The sequence below is a fragment of the Lissotriton vulgaris genome, unplaced genomic scaffold (genome assembly GCF_964263255.1).
Source record: "Lissotriton vulgaris unplaced genomic scaffold, aLisVul1.2 SCAFFOLD_12890, whole genome shotgun sequence".
NCBI classification, from domain to species: domain Eukaryota; kingdom Metazoa; phylum Chordata; class Amphibia; order Caudata; family Salamandridae; genus Lissotriton; species Lissotriton vulgaris.
Window position 1 is genome coordinate 17864 of NW_028246352.1, and position 11102 is coordinate 28965.

The following is an 11102-nucleotide window of genomic DNA, read 5'->3' on the forward strand; positions in this document are numbered from 1 at the left end:
TCCTTATATTTTTCTTATACACCTTCTGTCCCCTTCAGTGCCTTCTGTACCCTAGGTACTCTATGTTCCTCCTCAAAAAGTGTTTTTCAGCATTCCACAAAGGTACACCCCAGCACCCCCCAATTCAAAAATGGGTACTAATTCTTCTGATCCAGACTCATCTCTGTACACTTAATGCAGGCATGCCTGCTCACCACCTCAAAGCAAAATTTTGTTTTAGCTGACTTCACTTTAAATGTACAACATACTTATTGTGCTCTTACATGATTCCGTTTTGTTCCTCCTAGCAGATTCAGAATATGATGTTTTCATTTCTTCTCAGCAAAGAGCAAAACAGCTGTGCTGGAACAGAATGTGCGGGACATGCGTTTGAAAGCATGAGAGAGGAATGTACTTCTCTGTCTCAGAATCAAAACAAGGAGGTTCGGCAGGCTTCCGTCTTGACCTTGGAACAGACCGGTATGGTCAGCTTTGGTTTTGTAATAGATGAAGGGAGGGGGAATTTCTAGAAGTCCCCCTCCATACAGACAGGAAATTTTGGCGCTCATACAGAAGCTGACTCGTGAGGTGGATGCACCATCACAAGAACGTTTTGCTGTCCCATTGAGACTTTTGGACGGCTGAACAGGGCTTCCCAGTCAAGCTCACCAGAATATTATGTCCAACTCAATAGGCAATGTGTAAGCTATAAGCTTCATTGCTCTGTATGTATGTATGTATGTATGTATGTATGTATGTATGTATGTATGTATGTATATCTATATATATTCACTGAAAAAAATAGGCTTCAGGGACGTTATAGTTATAAATTAGCATTTAAAAAACCTTTAGAAATTCACTGCAAATACCTCAGGTTTCAGGGACGTTATAGTTAGTTAAACATTTTACTCATACAAAACCAGAGAAATTCGGTCGTTATAGTCAGTTCAGCTAACTATAACTCACACCCCCTCAATGCACCGCTGATGACGTTACATATTACATCATTCATGACATGGTCAGTGACATCACTGATGACATCACTTATGACATCTCAAATGACATCACTGATACATCACTGATGACATCATCCAGTGACTGTGTGTTTCTATAAAGTTTAAATATGTTTTACATATATATGCCACGGTGTATTGAAGAATGAGTGGGTATATAAGTGTCTGGATGGATGATTTAGTAGGTGCGTGACTGACTGTATAAGTGAGTGATTAAATGTGCCTTACTGAATGCATGTGTTAGTGACTGATACAGACATTCACAGTTTAGTTTTTCAGTTGGTGTGTAAGCGGTTGCATGGGTTGGTGAGTAGATAAATGAGGATCTATATGGGTTATTGATTGATTGTCTGAGTATCTATATGGGTCAAATAATCAAGTGAGAGAATGGACACTTGTAACTACGTGACCGTAGGTTAAATTGAATCAACCTCATAAACGCTATGTAAATCAAGTTCAGGTTCTGGCATTTGTAAAGCGCACTACTCACCCAGAGGGTCTCAAGGCGCTAGGGGAAGGGGTTCATTATTTGTCGAAAAGCCAGGTTTTAAGTTCTTTTCTGAAGGAGATGTGGTTCTGAGTAAGGCGGAGGTGGGTGGGGAGTGAGTTCCAGGTCTTGGCAGCCAGGAAGGAAAAGGATCTGCCACCCATGGTGGATTTCCGGATGCGCGGGACTGCGGCGAGGGCATGATTGGACGATCTAAGTTGGCGGGTGGGTTTGTAGAAGGACTGTCGAGTGTTGAGGCATTCGGGTCCTAGATTGTAGAGGGCTTTGTGTGCGTGGGTGAGAAGGCGGAAAGTAATTCTTTTGTTAACGGGAAGCCAGTGGAGGTCTTTTAGATGTCCGGTGATGTGATCTTGGCGCGGGATGTCTAATATGAGTCTCGCTGATGCGTTTTGGATGCGCTGGAGTTTTTTCAATAATTTTGCTGTGATTCCGGCGTAAAGTGTGTTACCATAATCCAGTCGACTCGTGACCAGTGCGTGGGTGACAGTCTTTCTTGTCTCGAGGGGGATCCAGCGGAAGATCTTTTTGAGAATGCGAAGTACATTGAAGCAGGAGGACGAGACGGCGTTGACTTGTCTGGACATCGAGAGAGAGGAGTCTAGGATGAAGCCAAGGTTACATGCATGGTCTGTGGGTGTGGGTGCTGCGCCCAGAGCGGAAGGCCACCAGGAGTCGTCCCAAGCTGAGGGGGAAGATCCTAGGATGAGTACCTCCGTTTTGTCTGAATTGAGTTTTAGGCGGCTATGTTTCATCCATTCGGCTACTTCTTTCATGCCTTTGTGAAGATTGGTTTTGGCGGTGTTGGGGTCTTTGGTGAGGGAGAGGATTAACTGGGTGTCGTCGGCGTAAGAGATGATGTTGAGGTTGTGTTGGCGCGCGATGGAGGCGAGAGGACTCATGTAGACGTTGAAGAGGGTGGGACTGAGTGAGGATCCTTGAGGTACGCCGCAGATGACTTCGGTGGCCTCTGAGTAGAATGGGGGAAGTCGGACTCTTTGAGTTCTCCCAGCGAGGAATGAGATGATCCAGTTCAAGGCTTTTCCTTGTATGCCAATGTTGCTGAGGCGATGTATAAGGGTGCTGTGGCAGACTGTGTCGAAAGCGGCGGAAAGGTCGAGTAGGATGAGGGCCACTGTTTCTCCGTTGTCCAGGAGTGCTCGGATGTCGTCGGTCGCTGCAATGAGGGCGGTTTCGGTGCTGTGTTTGGCTCGAAATCCAGATTGAGATGGATCAAGGGAGTTGTTGGATTCAAGGAAGGCGGCGAGCTGGCTGTTGACGGCTTTCTCGATGACTTTGGCCGGGAATGGGAGGAGGGATATGGGTCGGTAGTTTTTAAGTTCAGAGGGGTCTGCTGTGGGTTTCTTCAGAAGGGCGCTGAGTTCGGCGTGTTTCCAGCTTTCTGGAAAGGTGGCAGAGTTGAACGAGCAGTTGATGACATCACGGAGATGGGGTGCGATGATGGAGTCAGCTTTGTTGAAGATGTGGTGGGGGCAAGGGTCAGTGGGCGAGCCAGAGTGGATTGAGTTCATGAGGCGAATGGTGTCTATCGGTTTTCCGCCCCACATATGCGTTACGGCATTATCATTGGGTGTCCAAATTTGTGCTGTATGCCAGCCTCATCCTGAGGCAAACTCTGGTTAAGGTCGTAGTGTCCAGAGATAAAAGGAGCACCCCCAAAAAATGGAGTAGGTGAAGGTGATATTTAAAAAGCAAAACTCCACCGCAAAGGACTTTAATATAAAAAGGTGAGGTTTTGTTATTAAAAAATAATGAGTATAACCAAGGATCGTGTCACTTGATCTCGTTATACTACATGGTTTGCAAAGTCAACATGTTTCTGCTCCTTTATGCCCAGCCGGGTCTACGAAGCATTCGTCAGGACAAACAAAACAAACAAACGATCATTTACTTACACAACTTATGAAGTATTCAATGGTGTTAATCTTAACACTGAGTTTCTAACTTGCTCTAGTTTCCTGCAATCGAAACAAAAGAAACGCAACATGCATATCTGGGGATGAAAATTGAGCACTATATAGAATCTCCAATTTGAGATTATTTAAAAAGGAGTGCCAATATTATGCACTACATACAGAAGGGTAGTCCCACTTAGGACCATCACAGGCATTGCTACAAGCTGAGGCGAAATCTGTTGAATGTAAATATGCACACAGAACTCATGGTGTCACTGTGTGTTCTTAGTGTGAATGAATAAGGTCTGTGTGGGATTGGACCTTAGGGTTAGGCTCTCTCCCGTTGAGCCGGAAGTATAACAGGCTACAAAAGATAAGCCCTGTGTATTATGACAAAACCACAAGCTCTGTATTATATGGCCACACGTGTGGTGGATATAACGCTTGCGGGTAACATTCAATCCCGGCCCATTGTTAATGGGGGTTAAAAAGTGGTCCGTCTTTGCGTGCAGAAAGCATGTGTTAAATAAAAGACATTATAGTTTACGCTCCCTCATTACGGGTAACATTGTCTAATGGCCCACTATTAATGGGGGTTAACAGGTGGTCCGTCGTTGCGGGCAGAAAGCATGTGTTTAATAAGAGGCGTGGTGATTTACGCTCGCTCATTAACCTAGTCACGATGATCAAAATAAATAAATCAAGGGAAGCATGTAAAACATTACCTTGTTGTAGGAAACCTTCCGCTTCAACAGGGAGCATTAGGACTCACTGGTCCCGAGCTGATGGGAGCGAAGAGACCACAATTATGAAGGCATTAACTTTACCGCTACACGTGACCGCTCGAAGCAATTGCGAAAGACGCCATTCTCATTCGCATGAGGGACGGTCTCCACGTCTAGTGCTGGCTCTGCCCCTGGACGCCGGAGACCCGTTTCCTCTTCCTATTTAAAACGTCCGGGTAGAGAGAGAACTAGGTGTAGTTTTTGAAGCCCGAAAGTTTTATTGTGTGTTTAGTTAAACGGTTGTGTTTCTCTATGATATAAAACTTTATTAAAACTCCATACTCGTAACTAGGATCACATCTCTTGTGTTATGGAGTTTAAATAAATGTGACAATATTGATAATCCCAATTTGACTGCCATTGTGGCTGTATTTTGCCGGTGTTAAAGTTACTTCGTGTAGTTAAACTGTATTTTCGTGGTTATCACCTATTGTAAGTACCCCTTGTCATAGATTTCGTGGTTATCACTAAGCATGAGCGAATTTTGCGAATTCGCAAATTTGCGGATTTGCGAATTGGCAATCCGCAAAATTCACGAATTTGTGCGAATTTGTGGATTTTTTTTGCTTGTTCGCGGGGCGATTTGCATGTTTGCGGGGCGCTTTGCGTGTTCGCGGGGGTTTTTTTTGCGAGACCGCTCGTTGTTGTGCCCTTCTGCCCTCTGCCCACTTGTTTTTGTGCCATTCTGCCCTCTGCCCCACTCGTTTTTGTGCCCTTCTGCCCTCTGCCCCACTCGTTGTTGTGCCATTCTGCCCTCTGCCCCACTCGTTGTTGTGCCCTTCTGCCCTCTGCCCCACTTGTTGTTGTGCCCTTCTGCCCTCTGCCCCACTCATTGTTGTGCCATTATGTCCTCTGCCCCACTCGTTTTTGTGCCCTTCTGCCCTCTGCCCCACTCGTTTTTGTGCCATTCTGCCCTATGCCCCACTCGTTGTTGTGCCCTTCTTCCCTCTGCCCCACTTGTTGTTGTGCCCTTCTGCCCTCTGCCCCACTCATTGTTGTGCCATTATGTCCTCTGCCCCACTCGTTTTTGTGCCCTTCTGCCCTCTGCCCCACTCGTTTTTGTGCCATTCTGCCCTATGCCCCACTCGTTGTTGTGCCATTCTGCCCTCTGCCCCACTTGTTGTTGTGCCCTTCTGCCCTCTGTCCCTCTCCTGTTTTATTTTAGAATGGCTCCGGCAAGCTGCCAGCGCCATTCTAAAATAGTTACTAAGTTAGCTTCATCAGGAAGCACTAACAGATAAAATAAAGCAGGTGCTCGAATTCAGTTGAACTAGAGCACCTGCTTCTTTTAGTGCTTCCTGTTGAATCTAACTTAGTAACTATTTTAGAATGGCGCTGGCAGCTTGCCGGTGTCATTCTAAAATAGTTACAAGTTTGAAGCTTGAACTTTTGCCCCCCGGATCCATTCCGCTCGCGGATTCGCGAATTTTCAGCAAATTCGCGGGAATTCGCGGATTGCGAATTTGACGAAAATCCGCAAAATCCGCGAGCGGAACGGATTTTGCGCCCATACTTAGTTATCACCTATTATAAGTACCTCTTGTCTGGTGACATTGTCTGGTTTAAACTTGATGTTGAGGTGATGTGTAAATACATGAAACTGGGTCAGTGGCCTTTCGGCTCTCAGATTTCTCTGCAAATTTATGCCATGGTATATTATCATTTAATCCCGTCAGATGTGTCTGTAGATGGTTCACCCATCTCTGTTCTTTCTCAAACAGTATCCTCTCAGCATTCATGGTCTTGTCCGTGAGCATTTCCAGAACTGTCCACCTCAAATCTTCACAGTTATGACAAACTTCAATGAAGTGGGAACATCATTTTGTGGTGTTTTTCTTTAGTCTGATATTACTTTCCGTTGCAGAGAGGATACTTGGCTCCCAGGGACCCTCAGGATACAAGGTGACTTAATCTCCCAACTTAAACCACCCCTTGGGATGTGTTTGCACATATATCACATCAGGCCCTGTCCCCTCCCTTCACCACTGTGCAAACGTGCCCCATGGCACCTTTTAAGTTGGGGGATTAAGTCCCCTTGAATCCTGAGGGTCCCTGGGGTCCCACTAGCCCACCAGGTACCTCTTGTAAGAACCACAGAGCTGCGTTGCAGAGTGGTGTAAAAAGGGGCGTAGCCTCGGACCACCTCTCTGCAACACAGCTTTCTGGCACTTACTGGAGGTACCTGGTGGGCTAGTTGGCCCCCAGGGACCCTCAGGAGCAGATTTACATTTCCTTGTTTATCTCTGCAAATCAGCAGAGATGCGCCAGGAAGTTTACCCTTGCGCCAGCACAGATGTGCCGCATCATGGCGTAAGGATAAACAGATGCGTGTTGCATCTGCCGGCGTAAGGTTGGCGCAGTGCTGGAGTTGTGTCCCGGGCGCGACGCAGCTCCAGCACTGTTCCAACCCGGTCTATCCATCACATGGTGCATCATGCCTTACGCCTGCTTTGAGCAGGCGCAAGGTTTTGACGCAGCGGCATCGGAAAAGTGACTGAGTGAAATCTCGCAGATTTCACTCAGGCACTTTTCGGAGGCGTTCCTGAGATGGAACGCCCTTCCCTGCACTAGAACGCCAACATGAAACCTGATGCAGGTTTCATGTGGCGCAGGGCTTTACAACGTGACTTATCACCCTAGATGCGTCACAAATAGGGCACAACATGGATCATGGTTTACGCCGCTGCTGCGTCAAAGAAGTGACGCAATGGCAGCACAAATGAGGCACAAGGGGCTTGTAAAACTGCCCCTCAGTATTCAAGGGGAAGTAATTACCCAACTTACAACGCGCCAGGGGCCGCGTTTGCAGAGTGCTGCAGGGAGGGGTTGGGCCTCCAGCACAGTGCCATCTTTTTTTTTCCAGAAGGGGTGCTGTGTGGCCCTTTTTCTTTTTGCACTTTTGGGGCCCTGGGGACCCCATCCCCCAGGGCTTGACCCCTATTGTTAAAAAAAATAAGCAGGAAGGGAGCCCCCCTCCCTGAGGCCAATTTCTGCCCTGGAGACCCCATTCCCCCGGGGCATGGCCATATATAAAAACTTTTTTTATATATTTTCAAAGGAGGGGTCTGCGTGGCCCCCCTCCTAAGGCGTCTGTTAGCCCCGGGGACCCTATACCCCGGGGCTCTGCCTCGTTTTCTAAAAATGTTAGGTTTTATTTTTATTTGGAGTGGTACCGCTTGGCCCCCCTCCTCAGGCCAATATTGGCTCCAGGGACCCCATCCCTCGGGCCGGCCTTCTCCTTTTTTTTATTTTTTACTATAGGGAATGATTGCGGATTTGACGAAAATCCGCAAAATCCGCGAGCGGAACGGATTTTGCGCCCATACTTAGTTATCACCTATTATAAGTACCTCTTGTCTGGTGACATTGTCTGGTTTAAACTTGATGTTGAGGTGATGTGTAAATACATGAAACTGGGTCAGTGGCCTTTCGGCTCTCAGATTTCTCTGCAAATTTATGCCATGGTATATTATCATTTAATCCCGTCAGATGTGTCTGTAGATGGTTCACCCATCTCTGTTCTTTCTCAAACAGTATCCTCTCAGCATTCATGGTCTTGTCCGTGAGCATTTCCAGAACTGTCCACCTCAAATCTTCACAGTTATGACAAACTTCAATGAAGTGGGAACATCATTTTGTGGTGTTTTTCTTTAGTCTGATATTACTTTCCGTTGCAGAGAGGATACTTGGCTCCCAGGGACCCTCAGGATACAAGGTGACTTAATCTCCCAACTTAAACCACCCCTCGGGATGTGTTTGCACATATATCACATCAGGCCCTGTCCCCTCCCTTCACCACTGTGCAAACGTGCCCCATGGCACCTTTTAAGTTGGGGGATTAAGTCCCCTTGAATCCTGAGGGTCCCTGGGGTCCCACTAGCCCACCAGGTACCTCTTGTAAGAACCACAGAGCTGCGTTGCAGAGTGGTGTAAAAAGGGGCGTAGCCTCGGACCACCTCTCTGCAACACAGCTTTCTGGCACTTACTGGAGGTACCTGGTGGGCTAGTTGGCCCCCAGGGACCCTCAGGAGCAGATTTACATTTCCTTGTTTATCTCTGCAAATCAGCAGAGATGCGCCAGGAAGTTTACCCTTGCGCCAGCACAGATGTGCCGCATCATGGCGTAAGGATAAACAGATGCGTGTTGCATCTGCCGGCGTAAGGTTGGCGCAGTGCTGGAGTTGTGTCCCGGGCGCGACGCAGCTCCAGCACTGTTCCAACCCGGTCTATCCATCACATGGTGCATCATGCCTTACGCCTGCTTTGAGCAGGCGCAAGGTTTTGACGCAGCGGCATCGGAAAAGTGACTGAGTGAAATCTCGCAGATTTCACTCAGGCACTTTTCGGAGGTGTTCCTGAGATGGAACGCCCTTCCCTGCACCAGAACGCCAACATGAAACCTGATGCAGGTTTCATGTGGCGCAGGGCTTTACAACGTGACTTATCACCCTAGATGCGTCACAAATAGGGCACAACATGGATCATGGTTTACGCCGCTGCTGCGTCAAAGAAGTGACGCAATGGCAGCACAAATGAGGCACAAGGGGCTTGTAAAACTGCCCCTCAGTATTCAAGGGGAAGTAATTACCCAACTTACAACGCGCCAGGGGCCGCGTTTGCAGAGTGCTGCAGGGAGGGGTTGGGCCTCCAGCACAGTGCCATCTTTTTTTTTCCAGAAGGGGTGCTGTGTGGCCCTTTTTCTTTTTGCACTTTTGGGGCCCTGGGGACCCCATCCCCCAGGGCTTGACCCCTATTGTTAAAAAAAATAAGCAGGAAGGGGGCCCCCCTCCCTGAGGCCAATTTCTGCCCTGGAGACCCCATTCCCCCGGGGCATGGCCATATATAAAAACTTTTTTTATATATTTTCAAAGGAGGGGTCTGCGTGGCCCCCCTCCTAAGGCGTCTGTTAGCCCCGGGGACCCTATACCCCGGGGCTCTGCCTCGTTTTCTAAAAATGTTAGGTTTTATTTATATTTGGAGTGGTACCGCTTGGCCCCCCTCCTCAGGCCAATATTGGCTCCAGGGACCCCATCCCTCGGGCCGGCCTTCTCCTTTTTTTTATTTTTTACTATAGGGAAGGGGGGCCGCGTGGTCCCCCTTCCCTGGGCCACTATTGGCCCCGGGGGTCCCAAGGGCTTGGCCACTATAAAAAAAAACACAATATTTGGAGGGGGCCCCCCTCAGGCAATTTATGGTCCCGGGGACCCCATTCCCCAGGGCCGGCTTGTCTTGTTTTTTGGTGTGTGTTTTTTTTGGGAGGGAGGAAGGGGACCGTGTGGCCCACCTCCCGGGCCATTTCTGGCCTTGGGGACCCCATCCACGGGGGCCAGCCCTATCCGTTGGGGACCGTGGGCGGACCCCAAATTCCTCACAGTCCCGCCGGCTCCCCACCTCCTGCGTGAGCCTGCATTGCTTATCCACATGGGGAGCTGCTGAAAAGCAGTTCCCCGTGTGGAAATGCAATCTGCTTTGGATTTTGGAAGCGAGAGCAGGTTTCCCTGCTCTCGCTTCCAAAATCCATAGCAGGTTTTCTATGACAGGACAGGAGCCAAGCTCCCGCCCTGTCATAGCAAACAGTAGTGCAGGAGCCGGCCGTGGGGGGGTGGCTGTTCCCAGGGCCATCAAGGGCTCCCGCGTGGCCCCCCTCCCAACGTGTTTAAAGCCCCAGGGAGGTGGTGGTCCCCGGGGCTGGGGGGTACGTAACGGACCCCTGCATTTGCATTTTAGTGCCCTTGAGAGGTGGCGGTCCCCGGGGTGCGTGGGTGGCTCGAACCCCACACACAGGTTTGATATTTTTTTTACAAGAGCCCCGGGGTGGCGGTCCCCGGGGCAGCAGGTGGGCTGTGTATGTCCTCGAATATTTATGAAAAGCCCCGGGGTTGGCGGTCCCCGAGGCTTGGGGGGCCTTGGAGGCCCCCCACACATTAAAAAACAAGCCCCAGGAAGTGGCGGTCCCCGGGGCTGCGGGAGGGCCGTGTGCCCTCCCTCATATTATAATTTACATAGCCCCAGGGAGGTAGCGGTCCCTGTGGCTGCAAGGGCCCTTGTGGGCCCCCAAATTTATACATTTTACATTGGGAAATGCCCCCGGGACCTGGCCTACCCGGAGGCCTGATTTAAATGAAGCGCCGGAGCCCGCGCGTTATTTTTTTAAATAATTTTGGCAGGATTCCCGGCCTCAGTGCGAATTCCGCTGAAAAAATGCTTTTTTTGGCCCTGGGGGGTCCTTGTGCGACCCCCGAGAAGGCCTAGGGGGTCAGGGTGTTTCTACCCTGCCACATTTTCTTGTTTTTCACCGTTGTTTCACTGTGTTCTTGTGACTCAGCTCTACCGAGTCACAAGATGGCTGCCAACACTTCCGGTTTAGAGTGTTCGCAGCTAATCACAGTGAAGCTTGTGTTCAGGAGGGTTTGCAAACCCACCACTGACCTAGATATCAAAACTTTTATTTTTTTAATTTCTCAGTAACTACTGAACAAATTTACACCATTTAAAAAAAACGTCGCTTCCCAAACCAAGCACTACCTTTCTGCCAAATTTTGTGTAATTCTGTTCAGCAGTTCGGGCTGTAGCCTTGGCTAAAGTTTCCTATGGAAAATTAATTGATTATCAAGCTTTTATTTTATTGAATTTCTCAGGAACTACTGAATGGATTTACACCATTCAACAACAAGGACTCTTTCTGAACCAAGAGCTACCTTTTTGCCAAATTTGGTGTGATTCCGTTCAGCAGTTCAAGCTGTAGCCAGGTCTAAAGTTTCCTATGGAAAATAATATGGTTAAAACTCGTTTTGGGACCCCCCTTTTTTCTCTGCCCCGCCTCTAAACTTTCAAGACAGGAGCTGACCGGAGCTGATCACTAGTTTTCAAAATTTAACAAAGATTCGTAAAACGGCGCTAAAGT